This window comes from Podarcis filfolensis (assembly GCF_964270895.1).
Source record: "Podarcis filfolensis genome assembly, chromosome: 3".
Lineage (NCBI taxonomy): Eukaryota > Metazoa > Chordata > Lepidosauria > Squamata > Lacertidae > Podarcis > Podarcis filfolensis.
The window spans coordinates 86,517,974-86,538,423 of NC_139606.1; the positions used below are offsets into that span (position 1 = coordinate 86,517,974).

The 20,450-nt window shown below is 43.1% G+C and overlaps 1 protein-coding gene across 8 annotated transcripts in view; it reads left to right on the forward strand.

Annotated features, from left to right (window-relative positions):
- DAAM2 (dishevelled associated activator of morphogenesis 2) overlaps positions 1 to 20,450 on the forward strand; it is a 219,525-nt gene that overhangs the window by 23,508 nt on the left and 175,567 nt on the right. Inside the window, exon 1 of one of the 8 annotated variants that reach the window (XM_083604469.1) lies at positions 8,322 to 8,684. The exons of 6 other annotated variants lie outside the window; for them this stretch is intronic. The gene's annotated coding sequence lies outside the window, so the exon portion shown is untranslated. Of the gene's footprint in view, positions 1 to 8,321; positions 8,685 to 20,450 lie in introns of those variants that run through there. One more of the 8 variants, XM_083604464.1, reaches the window with a different exon arrangement.

Genomic DNA, 20,450 nt, shown 5'->3' on the forward strand with positions numbered 1-20,450 from the left:
AACACCAGCTTCTTCCAAAGGAGAAAAACAGTTTTAAAAAAGAAAAACAGAAGGAAGAAAGGCAAATAAGTGGGAAAAGCCCTGCTACTAGCCTGCCTATTTCCCCTTTGAAATGCTCTCAGTGCTTTCAGAAGGGAGCCACAGGAACATCACATTTCCCTACTAACAGGTAGTTCTGCTCCCACCCCCTTAGCATTCCTTGTTTTAAAAGCAGGCAAACATGTTTTCTTTAGACCTCTGTCAACTCCCTGGAAATCTTAACTGTAGAGGAATTCCTGTAAATAAAGCCACATTGTGTGCCACTCGCTAGCTAGGACCTCTTTCTCTACAATGGGATGGCAGGTATTTTCCGGGAAAACCAGGGTGGGATACAAATTGTTTTGGAGCCAAAACAAAACAATGGGCTGTGAAGTACAAGGCATGAATCAGGGTTAGCAGCCCACAATCTGCTATATATAAAGACTTTGGGTAACAAGATAATTTACCGTATAAGTAAAGGTAGCAGTGTTGGCCTATAGGGGGTGGGAAATGTTTCTTTTTCCGTTCATGCCTTGTTGCATTTTGGAACTTTCATGGCACCTATCCAAAGCACATTTGAATGTCTGATACCTTCTCCCTCTCTTCGTCTCAAAAGTCAGTGTGGGAGAGAGAGAGAGAGCGCCACTGTGGTACAGTGATTTTAGTACTGGATTAAGACCAGAGTGTTGGTATTGGATACCAGAGTTCAAATCACCACTCGGCCATGAAGCTCACTGGGTGACCCTGGGCCAGTCCCTGCTTCTTAGCCTAACCTACCTCACAGGGTTGTTGTGAGGATTAAATTGGGGCCGGGAGGGGGAAGAAGCGTGCATGCCGCCTCAAGCTTCTTGGAGGGTCTTTGCCCCCACCCTCTTTTCTACGGCTTTGTTTGCCACCTAGCCTGATGAAGAGTTCTGCAGAACATGAAAGCTTGCACACTATGAGAAGACCCTTCTTGGATTAGGTCAATGGCCCACTTAGCTGAACATCCTATTCTCACAGTGGACACTCAGACGCTTATGGGAAACTGCAAGAGGGAGCTGAGTGTGGTCGCAATCTCCCCATTTGTGATTTCTGGCAATTGGCAATCACAGGAAACCTGCCTTTGAGAGCTGAGGTGTAGAACACTGTGATTGATCTAATAATGGTATTATTTGGAGGAAAAATTAAATTTCCCTCCCTCCTTGTTCCCACATTTAGGGTTTCACCCTCTTCCACACCTCTTCCATTGGGCCTGTGTAAATGCTTTTTTATAGTGGGAAAAAATAATTTTAAAAAGAATCACGGTACAAATGTGTAATTTATTTGCCTACATTACCGGGTGCCCAAGATGACACACAAAGCGTATGTATGGCCCCAAAGGACAATGGTTCCTCCGTCCTCATAAGCTCTTACTTTTGAGATGGTTCCTTTCAGTTTCCACTGTCAACTTCAGAAATGTGGAGAGTTGAGAGAAGAAACTCGCTAAATGAAAACAGATCTACTGGAAATGAGCACAAACTGATTGGGAAAGAGGAAGCAGGACTCAGCCAGGATTGGAAGTGGAATTGCTCGCTGAATCCAGATTCCATCAACATTGTGCAGTGATATTTTTTCTTCTGCTGCAATGTTCTGTGGTGTTGGGGGAATTCTAGAATATGGAACATCCTTTGAAACAAAATGGGGGGGGGGGAGGCGGATGTCTGGTGTCTCTAAGTGGAGAACAAAGAAAGCAAAGAAACTGATCAGGTGTGATCAAGAGGTGGGAGCAAGCTAAGCACTTTAGAAAAGGGACACGATGTGCCTCCACATAGGATTTACACCCCCCCCATTTGTAGTGGTAGGGTTGGGTTTGAATGTGATTCAGATCCCTGCTCAGCCATGAAGCTCACTGGGTGGCCCTGGCAAATTGCAACCCTGCGGCACTGTTATGAGGATAAGATGTGAGTTACCGTAAGCTGTTTTGAGCACTTGCTGGTAACACTGGCTATCAGCTGAATCAGCTGAAGGATCCCAGAAATCTGAGCACAAAGATTGGCTCCAGATTCTCTAAGTGCCTAACGTCCCATACAATCAGTTCAAGTCCACCATCTTTGAAACAGTTTGCTCTTTGGATTGAAATTTGCAACTGCAGCTCATAACTGGGCATTGTAATGGAGCTTTCCCTCAGGAAAAAAGCACATTTTATTTTGAAACGGATTGCTCTAATTAATTATGCCTACTTTGGTGCTATCCAGTCTGATTTTTTAAATAGAGATTTTTAAAGGCATAATAGTATATTTTCAGCTCTTGATGAAGCATTTCTCAGTCATCCTGCCAGCACCTCCCGGACAATAGGGGATTATTGTCCCCATTTTGCAGATGAGGAAACTGAGACGAACAATAGTGACTCAACAGATTCACCAGGTGAACCAATGGCTGATGTGGGACGTGATCCCAGGTCCACAGTGAACATGCTGTGTACCAGCTGACAGTGTTTGCCAGGCGTAGCTCTCAAGTCAAATTTCTTTGACATCAGAAGTCACCCCATCCCTTCAGAGCAGGGATGCAGCCGCAGTGTGTCAGATGTAAGAGACACTTATGCCTTGTAATAACAATGTGTTGGCTATTGCTCACAGTTCAGTTCCCCCATCCACACAACATGGTGCTTAAGCCCTTTGTCAGAGGGAGCAGGCAGCCTGCCACAGAAACTCCATCTACAATAGTTACCTTTGTCCTCAGTTTAACAATACTCAGATTCCTTTGTTTTGACAACTGATCTAACAAATGATTTAGACCAAAGGCTGATACAGAAGCTTTTGCAGAACACTTGGTGCAGAAAACAATTCCCTTTTATGGCATAATCTCGCTTTTGGAAATGTCCTGCTCTTGGGTTTTTGCACCCCTATTCTTCAAGCCAGATACCAGTACATTTATATCCATCAGGTTCTTTGTGTGACCATTGCACTTCAAGGCATGCATGAGGGGATCGTTTCACTTCAAAGCATGAGTGAATATTTCTCTTTCTGAATCATGAAACCTGGCTTCCAAAGGAATCTTTGTAATGTTTTAAAAACTTGGTATTCTTTTGGACTGCAAAGGAACAGAACTATTACTAAATTATCTAAGAGACTATCATAGACTGCACATTTTCTTATCTTCAAGCTACACGTACAGAACAATGTAGGAAGTACATTATGGGTTGTTGTTATTTTTAAATAAAAGATCATTCCTTAATTCTCTTAATTCGCCCAGTGCTTTAGATATACGCAAGTGCTTATTTCCACATACTGTCCTGAAACACAGAGTACAGTTAAGTATTTCCAAATCTGGACTTTGATAACTGTGGCTTTTTTTCTCTGTAGCTAAGGTCACAGCCACACCACACATTTAAGACATCCCTCAAAGAATCCTGGGAGCTGTAGTTTAGCCCTCAGAGAACTATACTTCCCAGAACCGTGAACAAACTTCCTTGATTCTTTGTTGGGGAAGCCATGTGCTTTAAATGTATGGCATGGATGTGATCCAAGTTTCTACATGTACCCAATATTATCCTGATCAACCTTCAAGGGACTGAGCGTCAATCAAAGTCCTACTCTTCCCATTCCAAATGGCAGCTGCCAAGCTCTATTGCCACAGAAGCCTTCCTCCCCATCTCTCTTCTGCCTCTAGCACTAACAAATGTTGTGTCAAATGTTTTATTTATTTATTTTTGTAAACTGCTTAGAGGGTCTATTTACAAGCAAGGGGCATATCCATTTTGTATAACTAAAATCATTGTAGACATGTCCTGGGAGCACCAGAATCAACGCCAAGCTACCATGGTTGTTCAGAAGACTAGTAGAGTAGAGAAAACAGTGCTTTATTGTGATTGGCCAGCATTGCCACTTATTTGGCCAATATGTACCTTTTCTGTGGTTAGTTGGGCATCTATTCTAGACCAGTGCCAGTCTGCCATCTGTTTCCTTTTGGTCTAGGGAGGCAATTTCTGCTGTTGGATGGGAAACTCTCTTTTTTGTGCAAGAGTCAACAGAATATTGCCTGGTGGGTAGCAAGTAGATATTTTCTCATGTTTCTTCAGGGTGAGAGACACTCTGAGAATGGCATCTTCCCCACAGCAGGAAGAGCAGGATTCCCACCCTTGTAGCCATTTGCCTGTTGGTGTTGCAGAAAGTGAGAAGGAAACTCTTTGGTCTCCTCTAGACTGTCAGTATTTTGCAAAAAGGATTCAATCCCATGCCGGAAATTAAATCGCTCTGTAGAAACAAATCCACTTAAAAACAAAGCAAGGTTGCTGGTTGGTTTTCATTTTGTTTTTTTGCAACTAGGAAAGTGATGGGGAAATGCACTAAAAAGTGGAGAATAGATGATTGATTGATGGGGAGATGTGTAAACTCTGTGCAAGCAAATTGGGATGAATGCTCACTGTCATATTACCTCCCTACAAGCCAATCAGGATGCACCCAATACCTTTAAAGCACTTTCTTTTTCTCAAGGAATTGTGGGCACTGTAGTTTGTTCCTCACAGAGTTACAATTCCTAGCAACCCTCAGCAAACTATAGTGCCCAGAATTCTTTGAGGGAAACAATGTGCTTCGAATGTGCTTTAAAGGTACAGGGTGTACACAGCCATATTCGAACCCCTGTGTAAGCATTGTGCAAGGAAATCAGGATGAACGCTCAACAAACAGAGGCTTTCAATCTTTAACTGGGCTCAGCTTCCAGGGTGTAGGCATGCATCCATGTGTTGTTGAGTGGTTGTGGAGAATGAGCATTGAGGCCTTTCCCCTCCTGCAATGGCACAGAGAATAGTTGTGAGCTGAAGAGCAGGGAAGTATGGAATTTTCCAGTGGCCCTCTTTGGGCTTCTGGTTGTGTGAGAACCTTCTAGGATGAATTGTTTCCATAGGATGGGAGAAGCAGAATCACACCATCATAGAGTTCAAAGGGCTCGCAAGGGACATTTAGTCCAACCTCCTGCAATGCAGGAATCACAGCTAAAGAATCCCTGACCATCCAACCTCTGTTTTAACAACTTCCAATGAAGGAGAGTCCACCACCTTCTGAGGGAGACTGTTCCACTGTCAAACAGCTCTGTCAGAAAGTTCTTCCTAATGTTTAGGCAGAATCTCCTTTCCTGCAATTTGATTAAAATTATTATTCATCAGACACTTTTTTCCAAAAATGAAACTCGAAGCAACTTACACAAATGAACATCAGAAACAAATATAAAAAGAGGCTAGAACATCCTCAAATGCACAAATAATAGAAAAACAGATCTACACCACTAAAATTAAGATCCAAAGACGTGGGTGAATAAGAATGTTCTTGCCTAAAAATGCTACTGATGGTGCCAGGCAAGTCTCCCTGGAGAGAGCTTATCATAAAGTTGAGGAAGCTGTCTTACACTAATTCAGACTGCTGGTCCATCTGTGCTGGGGGTGGCTAATCTGTGGCTCTCCAGATGTTGGATTCCAGCTCCTACCAGCCTCAGTCAGGAGGGCCAATAGCCAGGAATGATGGGTGTTGTTGTTGAGCAACATCCAGACAAGTTCCCCATCCCTGATCTACAGAGACTGCTAGTGGCTTTCCAGAGTTTCTGGCAGGAAGCTTTCCCAGCACTACCTGGAGATTCTGGGGACTGAGCCTGGGAATCTTTTGCAGGGAAAGCATGCCTGTATCACTGAGCTCTGGCCCTACTCACTCTACCATTGTCACATATTTTGGAAGCAAATTCCATACCTGAACTGTGCTCTGTGTGACAAAGCATTTCTGTTTGTCTTGCCCTTAATCTCCATTTAGGGAGGGGGAGAAACTGCAAACTTGAGGATCACTTGATTGACAAGGGGGCTATAAATCTGAAAGCTAGTAAGCCAACCAAATAAATATAATATGAAGTAGGGTTGGAGCGGGGCATAGTCTTCTGAAGCGGGGCATAGTCTTTGGAGCGGGGCATAGTCAGCTTCAGAAAGAGACAGAACTAAATGTGGTTAAAAAAGTTAAATACCTAGGGGTAAACATAACAGCAAAAAATCTGAGTTTATTTAAAGATAATTATGAAAAATGTTGGTCAGAGATTAAGAGAGACTTGGATAGTTGGTCAAGACTAAAACTTTCTTTGTTAGGCCGAATAGCTGCCATCAAGATGAATGTATTGCCAAAAATGTTATTTTTGTTTCAGACACTGCAGATTGTAGACAAGACAGAGTGCTTCCGGAAGTGGCAGAAAGATATTTCTAAATTTGTCTGGCAGGGCAAAAAGCCCAGAATCAAATTTAAAATATTAACAGATGCGAAAGAAAGAGGGGGCTTTGCCCTGCCAGATTTAAAGTTGTATTATGAAGCTGCAGCTTTCTGCTGGTTAAAAGATTGGTTACTTCTTGAAGATACGGATGTCTTGGATTTGGAAGGTTTTAATAATGCGTTTGGATGGCATGCATATTTATGGTATGATAAAGCTAAGATAAATAAGGCCTTCAAGAACCATATTGTCAGAAAATCAGTTTTTAATGTCTGGACAAAATATAAAGACTTACTGGAGAATAAAACTCCGAGGTGGCTGTCACCCCTGGAGGCTAAGGCTCGGAAAAGAGCCAATATGGAGGCCAACTGGCCAAAATATTGGGAGATAATAGAAAAGGATGGTGACAACTGGAAATTGCAGAGTTTAGAAAAGATGAGAGACAAAGTGCGAGACTGGTTACACTATGCTCAGATTAAAGAAGTGTTTAAAAATGACAAAAAGCTAGGATTCCAAGTGGAAAAGTCAAAGTTAGAAACTGAACTGTTAGAATCTAAGACTAAGGTACTTTCAAGAATGTATAACTTGCTGCTGAAATGGAACACACATGACGAAATGGTAAAATCAACAATGATAAAATGGGCGCAGGATATTGGGTATAATATTATGTTTGAAGATTGGGAAAGGTTGTGGACCTCTGGGCTGAACTTCACTGCATGTAATGCGTTGAAGGAAAATGTGATGAAAATGATGTATAGATGGTACATGACCCCTGTTAAACTGGCTAAAATATACCATTCGTCTGATAGCAAATGTTGGAAATGTAAGGAAAATGAAGGAACATTTTTTCACCTCTGGTGGACCTGCCCTAGAGTGAAGGCCTTTTGGGAGAAGATATATAATGAATTAAAAAAGGTGTTTAAATACACCTTTACTAAGAAATCAGAGGCCTTTCTCCTGGGTATTGTCGGCCAGAGTGTGTTAAAAAAGGACAGAACATTCTTTTTGTACGCAACAACAGCAGCAAGAATATTAATTGCCAAGAATTGGAAAACTCAGGAGCTACCCACTGTGGAAGAATGGCAGATGCAACTGATGGACTATATGCAATTAGCCGAGATGACCGGCAGAATTCGAGACCAGGGAGAAGAAAGGATGGAAGAAGACTGGAGGAAATTTAAGATTTATTTACAAAAATATTGTAATTTGGCTGAGTGCTGAATTGGAGAAACTGCAAACTTGAGGATCACTTGATTGACAAGGGGGCTATAAATCTGAAAGCTAGTAAGCCAACCAAATAAATATAATATGAAGTAGGGTTGGAGCGGGGCATAGTCTTCTGATTCTTTGCTGTGCTTCTTGCTAATGAATTAGCAGCTGCACTGAGACAATCCTCAAAGCTCCATGGCTACCTCTATCAACATGACTCTAATACAGGGCATACAGAATATTGTCAGTGGTCCATTGAGAGATCACAAACGTGCAGTTTGCAATAGATTTTTTTATAAGAAGCAATAAAAATAAAATAAAATAAAATTATTCCAATGCTAAAGTCACTTGCAGATGACCTGCTTATTGGACATTAATCTTGATTTGTTTGCACAAAGTTTATGGCAGGTGAGAGAGAGAGAGAATGAACCTCTGGCTTGTGGGTCTCACTAGGCCTCACCATTTTGGCCCACAAGTTGCTTTCAGTCAAATCATGTCCACCTGCCCACATGTGATGTCATCTATGATGTCAGCTGTGGGGCAGTTAAAGGTGCCTGCTATGTCCCTTCCCCAGTGCTTCCTAAACCTATCAGTGGACCTATTGGTCTTTGGACACTTTATGCAACATTCTGACCGGCTGCACAAAGTTTGTGGGGAGTGCATTCAACGCTATTTATCAAACAATCATTCGGATTTGTTTTCTTGGGTCAGAGCCATTGATCTCCCACACTACCCAGTGCTTTTCCGCATCACTTTCCTAACTGCGAAAAGATCTCCCCACACACTCCCGACGTAGCTTTGTTGGACAAAAGTGCCAAGTCCGTTTTGAGTGCCCCACCTGCGCTGACCTCTGCATCCCACCAGCAGAATAGCAGCAGATCGGGAGGGCGTCCCTCAGATTAAGCACGCGCCGCCGCGTGAAGACAGGGCTCCTTTCCCTGCGCGCCCCGTCGGGGCTGTGGCCCCTTTAAGAGCGCGTAGCGCAGGAGCGCCTAGCTGAGCTTGCGGCGCTCGTAAAGCGGCCGCTGGCTGGACGAGGAAGCGGCGCCTGCTCTTTAGGCGAAGGCGAAGACGCCGCTGCAGCGCCAGCAGCAGCAGCAGCCCGCAGGCTCCGCCGCCCCTTTCCCTTGCCTGGTGCACTTGGGCGTCCAGGGGGCTTGGCTGGCGGACACGGGATGGCCGCGCAGGAGCCCTGAGCTCAGCCGTTTGCGGTGAAAGCCAAGTCCGGAGATGAAAAAAAGCGCTGCTTGAGCTTCTGGGTAAGTCCAACCCAAGTGATCGTAGCTTTTTAGGGCGCTCGTTATTTTTTAAAAAACATTCTCCGCAGGCTACATTTATAGTCTCTCTTGAGCAGAGCAGCTGCAAAAACACAAGGGAGAGAGCCGAGATGGGAAAGGAGAGCCTCTCGAGCGTTTGCAGCCCTTTTCTAAAATAAAAAAGCCCTTTCCCACGTTAGCTCTTGGGCGAAGGCAAGCCTGCCAGCCTGCTGGCAAAAAGCGGTGGATTAGAGGACAGGCAGAAGTCGGTGAGAAGAAGCCTTTTTGTTTCTATTTTTGCACGGAATAGGGAGATTATTAACAGTGCAATGCTGTGCATGTCTATTCTGAACTCATTGGGTACATGCAATATGACTTTCTTCCACGGGGTTTTCTTAAGGAGACTTGTCATTTATATTTTAGTGCAGAATTTCACGTCGAGCATTTTTTTCTTTCTTGAGGCGGCCGGAAATTGTATTGGGAAGAGGTCAATCTCTAAAATGAAAGCGAAGTGGGGGTTGTTTTGAAGTGCCTGCAGATTTCTGAGCCGCAATCGTCGCCTGTAATTGAAATGGGCAGAAGCGAAGGCGCTGGGCAGCGTCCCTGGGTACAGTTCCCGCGTGGGTCGGGTAGAGGGCGCTGCTGCGACGCCTGGCGATAATCCGCCGTAAAACAGCCAGGGAAGTTGGTAAAACTCATTTAAGTGAATAATTCAGTGGTGATAAGCTGGTAGAAAGGGAGTGGTGATTCATCAGGGCAGCGAGCACCGCAGTGCAGCATCGGGGAAGCAAATCCATTCATGATTTTGAGTAGACGAGTAGAGTTAGTCACGTGACGTGTTTTAAGAATGAAGCTTTTGGCCAATCGGAATTAAGAACATAGTATTAGGAATTCTTGACACACCTTCCTGAAGGTTCATCCCTTTGATGCCCATAGGTACTACGGAGGGATATGCAGAGCAGCTTAAAACTTTGTGTTCTGTTGTTGGCAGTGCAGTGATGCATCTGGCTGGATCCTGGTTAAGGAACAGACTTGTGGTTCTTCCCAAATAAACATACATTGAAAGTAGCTGTGCTAATTTATTGGGGTGGGGGATCCAAAAATAACACAAAGTTAATAGTCATATTTTTATTAGGACCAGCTAAATGTTTTAAAGTTATGAGTAATCTGTCAGGTCCCCCAAACTCTTTTTGTGTCTGAATGTTAGGCAACAAAACAAAACAAAACAAAGGGGAGGAGGGGAGAGAACCCCCCCAAAAAAATTATGGTGCTTTTTTTGGCCTGTTTTGGGGGTGGGTGTGTTAGCATCCAACCTTAAGAAGAGCTCAGAGGCAATTAAAAACACTTGCTTGTTACTTTGTGACATTTTACTTCTAGTAAAGGGATTGTCCTCCTGTTACTTTTGGACATTGGGATGGTTCAATAAATGTTTCCTCAAAGGGTCTTGAGCTATGTATTCTGAACAGGAAGAGAAGCATGACAGGATGTGGTGTTGTTAGACATATGGTCCATTTAGCCTGGCTTTGTCAAACTGGATAGCAGTGGCTCTTGAGCTGATTTCTAATGCAGATGTGTGAGATTTCTTAACACACGGACCTGTGTTCTTGCCCCGTAACTGTGTACCAACTATGGTCAAGTGCAGATGACAGTGAACTTGAAGGGAAAGAAACCTCACATTCATGTTCTTTGCTTTTTTGCTCATGTTGTAATGTTCACTGCCCTTGCTTTTCCTTGCTTTTGCATTACGTATAGTCATGCTCATTATTTTGACCCTAGCTCCTAAAGATGTACTTACACGTGCATCCCATTGAAGACTCAGACAAAATGAACCTTTGAGATCTGTTCCTGTGGTGTTGATACTGTTGTTTTGCTGGCGGGAGAGAAGGACAGCCTGAGTGACAGATTGTTTTAAAAATACAAGGTCATCAGCAGTTGATTGTATCTTTAGGATATATCTGAGACTGGCTGAGCTAGGCCATTATAAATGTATTATTCCCCCCCCCCCCTTTTTGGGCTAAACCCTGTAAATTTAAAGTTGCAAAGCTGGGAGACAATTTACTGATTTACTGCTGACAACATGAGCTGGTTGCGTCTAATTCTTGGAAAAGCTGATGAAAACATGTTATGAAATCTGCTCATTCAGATCCTTGACATTTACAATTCATTGAGATTCCTCACCCCCACCCTCAGCTCGTGCTTATGGGTACTGACTGGTTTATTTATGTACATAAGAGTTGTGCATGGGAAATTTAAGAAGATGCATGTGTTTTCAGACATACCCAGTCTTCTTAGAGGTATATCAGGGTCATATTTTTTCTTCATCTTTATTTCATACTTTTCATACATACTCTGTCTTAAAGACAGAGGAGGGAAAGTATTGTTGAAAATTGAGAGAGCAGTTTTGGAATCCTAAGAAGTTGATTAGGTTTGTAAGGGAGAGAAGATGTACTCTCACTTCTGTCAGGTTTTTCAATTGATCCATAGTCAATAACACTTTCCTCAAGCTGGGATTCTTCTTGTATAGATTGGTTATATTCACTCTGGTATGGAAGCATCATTTTTGGGGGTCAAATTTTGTCATGGGGACCTGTAAAGGAAAAAAAGGTGCAGTAAGTTTTAGGTTCTACTGTGGCAAAGGAAGTGACAATACTATCCCTTCCTTTCTGATGGTCACCAAGTGTTCCTTCCAGGAATGAAGGCTTGGGCAGCTTTCAGTTGTGTGGGAAATGCAGTTTGTATCACAGGGCATAACATTACTTCACCAAATAGCTGATTGACTGGGGTGTGAGGCAAGACCTTTTCTGTAGTGGCACCCTGGTGATGGAATTCCCTTTCCCAAGGGGCCCAATCAACCCCTTTGCTATTTAGACAGGCTGTTAAGACATTCACCCCCCTCAAAAAAATGTTTCTGTCCTATTTTGCAAAGTATTGTTTTTGCTCTCACTTTATTTTCTGTTTGAGCGTACATTAACAATTGTTTTAGCTTATGTAGTGAGCCACAGAAAAAGGTTGGATAAAAATATTTGAAATCAATAAAATAGGGGTTGAATATTCCCCACATACCTGCTCCCTCACCCTCTTCTGCTGCATGGCAGGGTGTGTGGGAACAATGATAACCTATCAAATCCTGGCTAGGGAGAAGTCTTGTATCTCCCTTAACAGGCAATTCCGTTTTGGAGATCTATGGCTTTTATTGACTACACCAGAATTTGCCAACCTGATGCCCTTCTGATATTTGGAACTGCAGTTCCCAACAGAAACTGTTGGGACTGGGTAGGGCTGCTGGGAGCTGTAGTGCAGAACACTTGGCAAGCCTCAGGTTGGCAAAGGCCAGGCTACACCAACCTCCTTTCAGGGACAACTGAAGGTGGCATCAAAAGGGGGGATACTTGTTTAGCGTATTCACTAATATTAAAAAAAAATCAATGAATGAGCAAGTGCTGGGAAACCTTGCTTGAACTGTTTAGTACAAACATGACACTGCTTTCTGTCTTGGATTGATTTAAAAAATATATAATTTCTTGGCTTCTGACATTTTTTCCCCCCGGGTGGTGCACTGCATTTCTGTTGACACATGACCCCCAAAGTCTCCGAAGCCTTTGAGTGAATTTGCCTCTTGCTGACTGTGGTCTTAGCAACCTGACTGCCCCTCCGCTGCAGGGTATCCACAACAACTTGTTTCTTGACAGGATGCCCTGCTAAAATGACCTACTTTTTGCACCCTGCCACCTGTTTTCTGCACTCGCATGCTGCTCATTCTGGTATGTGTGCATAATTGCAATCTGGTCCTTTTAAATGCTGTTTTATGCTTAGCAAGTGCAGTGACTGAAATCTTCCGTTCATGGAATGGCTGTGTTCCGGGCAGAGCAATAGAGAGGGGAAGGGCAATAGCTCAGTGGCAGAGCGTCAGTGCTGTATGCATGAGGTCCCGGGTTCAATCCTCAGCTTCTCCAGGTAGGGGTGGGAGAGAACCTGACCTGGAAATCATGGAGAGCTGCTGCCAGTCAGTGTAGACAATACTGTGCTAGATGGATCAATGGGCTGACTCTGTATAAGGCAGCTTCCTCTGTTCCTATTCCAGCTCTTTTGTATTAGATTATAGGATCCTGTATCTCCCCACTCTTCTTTTTTGCAATTTGCCTGTTGATACTACAATAACAAATACTTTAGTGCTTATTACTGTAGTAACAAATGCTATCCAGCTAGTACCCAGTAGTCTGTAAGGGCAGAGCAATAGAAAGTTCCTGCTGGATACTCCTGGTAAGTACTCCTGAAGTACCATTTTAACAGGCAATTTTATATGCCACCCTACAGTACCATGACTCCCAGGGCAGCATATAATTTTAAAAACAGAGACGTTAAAATCATAAAAACAAGACACCAGAAGAGTCACGGAAGCAAAACCACTAAAACCCAGCATGTCTAAAACCAGCTATAAAGCACATTTGAATGTCTGGTCACATTTCTTTGCCTGGTGCTGTGAAAGGACATATTTGAGGTGCTGGGACTGGAAAGGCCCTCATTTCTCATGGTCACCACTTGCCTCATTTTGGAGGGTGGAGGGACGTGGCGGAGGCTTTGAATTTACTGAGTTTATTTAAACCATTTTTACCCTGCTCCTTCAGTCAAAAGATTTCCCAGAGTGACTTAAATAAGATCAATGCACGGGTGTGTGTGTGTGTGTGTGTTGGAATTCCTGTCTGCAGGTTAATAATAATAATAATAATAATAATAATAATAATAATAATAATAATTTTATTTATATCCCGCCCTCCCCAGCTGAAGCCGGGCTCAGGGCGGCTAACAACAATAAAACAGTACAAAAGTACAGCACAAACAACACTCTAAAATCATTCATTATAAAATTAATTAATTAATTAATTAATTATAATCTATAAGGTCCAACGCAAAAGGCGGGGGAAGGAGTGAGGTGAGAAGAGGAAAACAAGCAAACTTGGGCATTAGGTCTTAAAGTTACACAGTACGTCTGACAGGGATGGGGAACGTTTTTCAGCCAGAGGACACCTTCCAAAGGCTACATACAAGTAGTGGGCAGTGACAGAGGTGCCAGGAGGGTGGAAGATGTGACTCTTAACCTTCGTTCTGTAGGCTACAGCCTCTTGTGGGAAAATTCTGTCTGTTTTGTGTTGCTGGCATTTGACACTGGCGTTCTCAAAAATGCTCCCTTCATGCTTGTACATCTCATGTGACCACAGCTGAACCCCTTTAATAATACTTCATTTTCATAGGATGGTTTAGACGATGCTCTGAACTTGGGCACTACTGGGAAGACCACCCTCTTCCTTGAAGTGTGTGTCTGCTGTTCAGTTAAAGCCAAAATGGCACGTTTAGTGGTATAATAATGTGCTCACATACACTTTAGAGTGTATGTGAGGGATTACATCTTTAAACTAGCGCTGGGGCTTCTTTCACCCAAGGGCCACCTTCCATCATGAACAACCTTCTGGGGCTCTCTGTGAGTGGTGTTTGTATCCATGGGCAAAAGAGGGTAGAGCAATGGATGTGACTTCATCTTTGTATAGTAGGCTACAAAGGCAGACAGTCACCCACACCTACACTTGCCCTTGCATTCAGTCATAGTTCAATAAAAAATTCCAGGCAGGCAACAGCACTCAAAAAGGCTATGGAAGAGGGATAGTGAGGGGTATGGCCAAGTGAGAGGGGTGTGGCCTGAGAGAGTTCCAAGGGCCAGATAAAGAAGCTTTGAGGGCCACATTTGACTTCTGGGCCTGGGTTTCTCAGCCCTTCTGTAAATACTCCCCAGAAGCCAAAATCCCTTGCTCATGGAAAGCAGACATGTCAGTGAGAAGTGTTCTGCAGAGATCATACCAGGATGGAGAAGATCAGCATCTATATTCTAGCATGCCACTTTGCTGTTTGGAAGAAGAAGAGGAGTTTGGATTTGATATCCCGCTTTATCACTACCCTGAGTCTCAAAGCGGCTAACAATCTCCTTTCCCCTCCTCCCCCACAACAAACACTCTGTGAGGTGAGTGGGGCTGAGAGACTTCAGAGAAGTGTGACTAGCCCAAGGTCACCCAGCAGCTGCATGTGGAGGAGCGGGGAAGCGAACCCGGTTCACCAGATTACGAATCTACTGCCCTTAACCACTACACCACACTGGCTCTAGTGTCTAGACACTAGCCCATGATCTAGAAGTATATTTTGTTCCCCAGCTGGTTTCAGCGGCCCTCAATCAGTTGCTGGTGAGTTCTCTTAATTTCTTAAATATCTGTTTCTTCTTCAGGCTTCCCCCTTGCTTCTTGGAACCGACTGTGTTAAGATCCTTGAGCCAGATGGTTGTTTCTAAAATAGCTTGGCATAGTCTTGAAACAGGTTTTATTTGCTGTGTCTGTTTTTATAGGATTGGCTCAACAGCCTTAATCTTTTGCTCAAAGAATATTTTAAGAATGCAAATGGGAGTTTGCGTTGCCAGGGTTTTTAGCTGTTTCCTTAAAAAAACAAAAACCCCACACTCCAAACACAACAAAGTGTTACAAATGACCATAATTTATTTATTTAATTCTGCTGACGAAAAGATTGAAGATTGGTCTGCTTCTTTTACAAATTTAGCTAACAAACCATCTTAGTGATAAATATGAAGGTTGGTGATGTGTCTCCTGCAGTTCCACAATCCAGCATCCACCTCCATTCTCACGGTATATGTCTCAATATCTTCCCAAGTCCCCAAATGAATGAGACTTGCAGCATGCGAGACGTTTTTAAAAGCCATATATTTGTATGGTGGCAGTGCAGCTGCTGTGAACTGGTAATGGGTCCCAAGCCACTCATTGAAGGCCAGTGATCTGACTGACCCTGAGGATGGCGTTCATATCCTGAGCGTGGCCCAATTAAAAACAACAACAACAAACTTGCTCTTGACAAGTGCAGGCCAGGTCTGTTCCAGAGGAAATGCGAGATTCCCCCACCACTGTCGTCTTACCCAACCCTACTCATCCTTCTAGGATTCTGGTATTCCATCGAGAGCAGCTCCATTCATGAACTTCAAAAAGATCCGAACTTCTTTGGCTGCTCATTAGGAGGAGCGGTTTTGACATTTTTTTTTAGCTCAGACATACCTTCCTGTCTTGATGGCCTGCATATTATTATCTAAGGTGGCTCTAGCAGAACTGCTGACTTGTAAAGAGGAGCTTATAGGAAATGAAATGGATGCCAGAGCCATTCTTCTTGAACACATCGTTTTCCCACTTCCTGGCCTTTCCCTCCGGGGTCTCGTATTTGGTCTTTGGCAGGTCTGAGATGTGTAGGTGGTTGAAAGGTTGTCCAATCGCAGGATGATCTTGCCTGCTATAATTGCTGGTGCCTAATGCAATATCCATGCAGAGGAAGGTGGGCTAAGGACAGGCTGGAAGAAACCACCTCTGGCTTTTATGGTTTTGTCTCATTGGTGTCGTTTGCATGGCTCGAACGTGGCATTTTGTGGCTTCACAAATATACAATGTGGGTGCCATGTAACAAAATTTGGCGGGGCGTGTTGAAGACGTCTGCAGCTCTGTGGCCAGTAATGTTACCTAGATTTGGCTACTATGCAGCGCGATTGTATGGCTGTGTTTATTTTGAAATCTGCTGAAACAACTGTAACTTCAGCTCTTGGAGCAGAATTTTTCCAGCAGTTGATGAAGCTGGAGGGCTCCCCAAATGGAAATGCTCTTGTGTTATCATTTTCAGTTAATTAAGAAAATAAACGGCTGAATCCTGATAGAGGTAGTTTTACAAATTCTGTGTATATTGCTTCAACTCTGTGCTGGCTGCCCTTTCCTTTGAGAGAATCGGTTGCCAGAGTCCTGAAGCAGAACTGAGGGAGAGAGAGAGAAAGAGAAATACTGTAACTCATTTCTCTTCTAGGTTTATTAAGCGTGTGTGTGACTAAAGCTTTAAAAAGTGCCCAGAGAGCATGAACTGGAAACTCTTAGCCTCTGAGTGAGTTTTTGATGGAAACATTTTAAAGGATCAATTTTATCTGCTGGTACGGAAGCAAAACATTTTTGTAGCAACCCGATAATGCCAGTAAAATGACTTTGGATTGGATTGGCTGTGCCAAATTTTCATAACAAGTAGAAAATGATACAGTTCCCTCTGTAAAGGAAAGGCAAATAAGAAATGGGATCAGGGCATTTTTCTTGGTACTCAAACGTCACATCCATTTAAAAAAAATGTATCTTTTGTGCTCAGTTTTATCTGAAGCTGCCACCACCTTAAAAGGTTTTAGATGCATAACTGCTAATGAATTAAAATCCTAACTTGTTCCTGTTAGTATGTATTGGAAAGGTGGGAAAAATCTCTTGCTACTGATTATTCTGATTTGAAGTGGTGCTGTTCCTTATCTACATTGAACACGCTCTGTCTCCAATTAACTGAACATACTTTTTAGTATGATGTTCTTTTAGGGAAGCTTCCCAAGTGCGCTTAAGATGTGTGCCAGCACTGGATTTTTGGTCCTAATATAGCCTATCCTGTGGATGCCAGCCAATGCATAATTTCAAGCCAGCAACTATCTCCATGATTGTGTTTGTATTTCCTTCAGTGGCCGCAAATTCAGAGGTGTCTGCCAGGTTGCTGCGACCTATGACTTGGTGGTTTACACTGATCTTTATCCATAAGGTACCCTGCCCTCCTGCCCCAGCCATTTGGAGCATTTACCATTGCAAAAGGCAGACCAAAAATGGTGACAGAACCTTCTTTTCCTCTTAAATCTCTACATTTCTGCACCTGTTTCATTTGTAAACGGACTCAGCAAATGGTCTTACCACTCCCATAATATTGTTTGATGCTGGCTGGACAAATAAGGCTGTGGCTAAAAATATGTTTGTGCAGTATTGGAGAGAAATTCGAAGCAGTGCCCAGGTGATCTCTTGTTTCAGCACAAGCATCTCTGCTTGCATGATCAAACAATATCCCCACTCCTCCCCCTGTACTCTTCTGGGGGTTCTCCTGACTCTCCCCAGTGAGAGCCAATGAGGGTGGGGAATGGAAGGGACACAGAGGGGAGGAGATAGGGTTAAAGACACCATGCACTAGCAGAAGCACATGTGCAGCTGAATAGCTGTTGATCTGACCCTTGGCACTGACATATAGGGATGTGATGGTGCATTGAACAGTGTTTTGTAGGACCACGGACACATGATATGTGTGGAAATTCACTGTACAGATGTGGTTCACTGGCCATATTAATGGAATATAAAAAAAATAAAAAAATTGTCCAGTAGCACCTTAGAGACTAACTAAGTTTGTTCTGGGTATAAACTTTCATGTGCATGAACACTTCTTCAGATACCGTAAGCTTATTTATTTCGACTGTGACAGACCAACACGGCTGCCTACCTGAATCCATATTCATGGAAGACAATCTTGCTTGGCTATGAGTGATTGCCAAAGAGAGGAAACCGAGCCCTTATCTGAGAATTCTGAGAATTGTGATTTGTTGTGCTGCAGCGTGATCTGGGGTAGATCTGCAGGTCAGTGTCGCTGGCTCTCTCAATCCCTTGCTGATTGTTATGGAGATTTTGTGTGATGTGGTACAGATCACAATCATGTGTTTGAGATCAGGGTGGACATGGGACTTAGATATTATGCACCATATACAGTTTTGTGTTTTCATGTGGGTATGTTTAAAAGATAGCAACAAACATTCCACCCCCCTCATTGTGTTTGATTCATTTCAACACACTGGGATTTCTCTGAACCATGCTTTATTATTTATTTATTCATTCATGAATTTAGATACTGCTTAATGCCGGAATAGGCCTCTGAGCAGTTTACAAGTGTAAAAACCAATCACACAGACATTAAAATCAAAGCATCCACCATTAGAATATGCAATAAAACAATCTCAATAAAATAACGCAATAATTAAAATAGGAAAATCTTGGTAAGAGATTTAGGAAATGCCTGTATGAAACAGGTGTGTCCTCAAAAGCCTCCGGAATGCCAATACTGATGGAGGTCTCTCATATTTCCGCGGGGAGTACATTCCGTAACATGGGTACCACCAATGAAAAGGTCTGTGTCAGTGCTGCCATAAGCTGATAAAATGGTACCTTGGGATACAAATGCTTCGGGTTACAAACACTTTGGGTTACAAACTCTGCTAACTTGGAAGTAGTACCTCGGGTTGAGAACTTTGCCCCAGGATGAGAATGGAAATTGCACGCTGGCAGCGTGGCGGCAGCAGGAGGCCCCATTAGTGAAAGTGCGCCTCAGGGTTAAGAACGGTTTCGGGTTAAGAATTGACCTCCAGAACAAATTAAGTTCATAACCCAAGGTACTACTGTACTCAGTAAACCACAGCACAATTAACTGGATTCCGTTTCTTAATCTGAATGCCTTTACAGAATTGCATAGTTTAAAAATTCTCAGAAGTGTGTTGGTAGGTGAGCGCTTCTAATAATTCTTCAGGGGGTAATGTAAAACTTTTTGGAGGCTCATAGATCTATGTTTGATGTTTTTCTAGTGATTTTTCCCGTAACACCAAGAAAGAACTTGCAGTCGAACCTAAGTAAGGAACCCTTTGCAATTTTAATTTCTTGAGTGGGAATGTGTCTAGCGAGGGTCTGAAAGAATGACATCTCAATTGATTTCTTTTTGTGGACAGGAGTTACTCAGCAGTCTACCGACTGCCTTGTTTCTCTCAGCAGGCAGAGAAAAGCTTTGCCCAGAGTACTGCCAAGAATAGAAGTGCCTTCATTTAAAAGTGAACATGGCTGCAATGGGGGAAGAAAATTGCAGAGTTTCTTTTCTTGGAGCTTGGGAAATATGTAACTCTTTACAGTTTGTTTCTGTCTCATTGAGAGCTGATCAGATACGACACTTTTTCACCCTCTCCAAAGGCAAGAAAGTGAAGACAGATTCCTAGAGGATAAGGCTTATTGATGGCTACTAACCACAGTGGCTTAATAAGCCTCTTACTACCACTTGCTGAGAACCAGAAGTGGGGAAAGCACTGTTGCACTCATGCCCTGCTTGCAGGCTTTCTATAGGCATCTGGTGGGTCATCCTTGTGACAGCAGGATGTTGGACTAGAGGGGTCTTTAGCCTGATCCAATGTGGTTCTTCTTACATTCTTATAAGGGGATTAGAAGAAATGTCTCTGCTTGAAGTTGGGAAGGGAAAGGTATGTCAAGCCGATTGAGCTGTGAGTTTCATGCCAAGAGGCCAGGGGTGACTTCCCAGTTCTGCTGCTAGATATTCATCTGGGGAACTTACTTGTTTTCTGCTGGCATCTGTCCTGCCAAGTGCTATAAGTTTTAGAGAAAAGATGGTAACAGTTTGTTATGCTTGGAGGTTGTGTACAGTATATATCTTTTTGCTATATCCTCCACCAGTGAGATCGCGAAAGATGCAAGGGGTGCTCACCTTTGCAGCTGAGGCCGGATGAATGGTTCTGACTCATTTTTGGAGTTTTCCCTTTGGCCCTGCAGTCTCAATTGTGCTGTCTCAGTGTCAAAAGCTGTCTATGGAGGGAATGTGAGATTTCGTACAAGGGTCAGGATCCAGGCAAAAGCAAGTCATGGCTTTTCTGGTATCTATCATCCTAACTGCCAGTAAGGGCTGTAATATATCAAATATGACTGGACCAAATTATGCTCCCTGCCCAATATTTTATATTTCTCGTTGATCTTTAGAAATGCTGTTTGTCCTCTCGATGAATAGGCAATAAATGTATTTCAGGTACGCGGATGAATTTACCTCAGGTAAATCCCATGCAAAGCTTTCAAATTCACTAGAAAT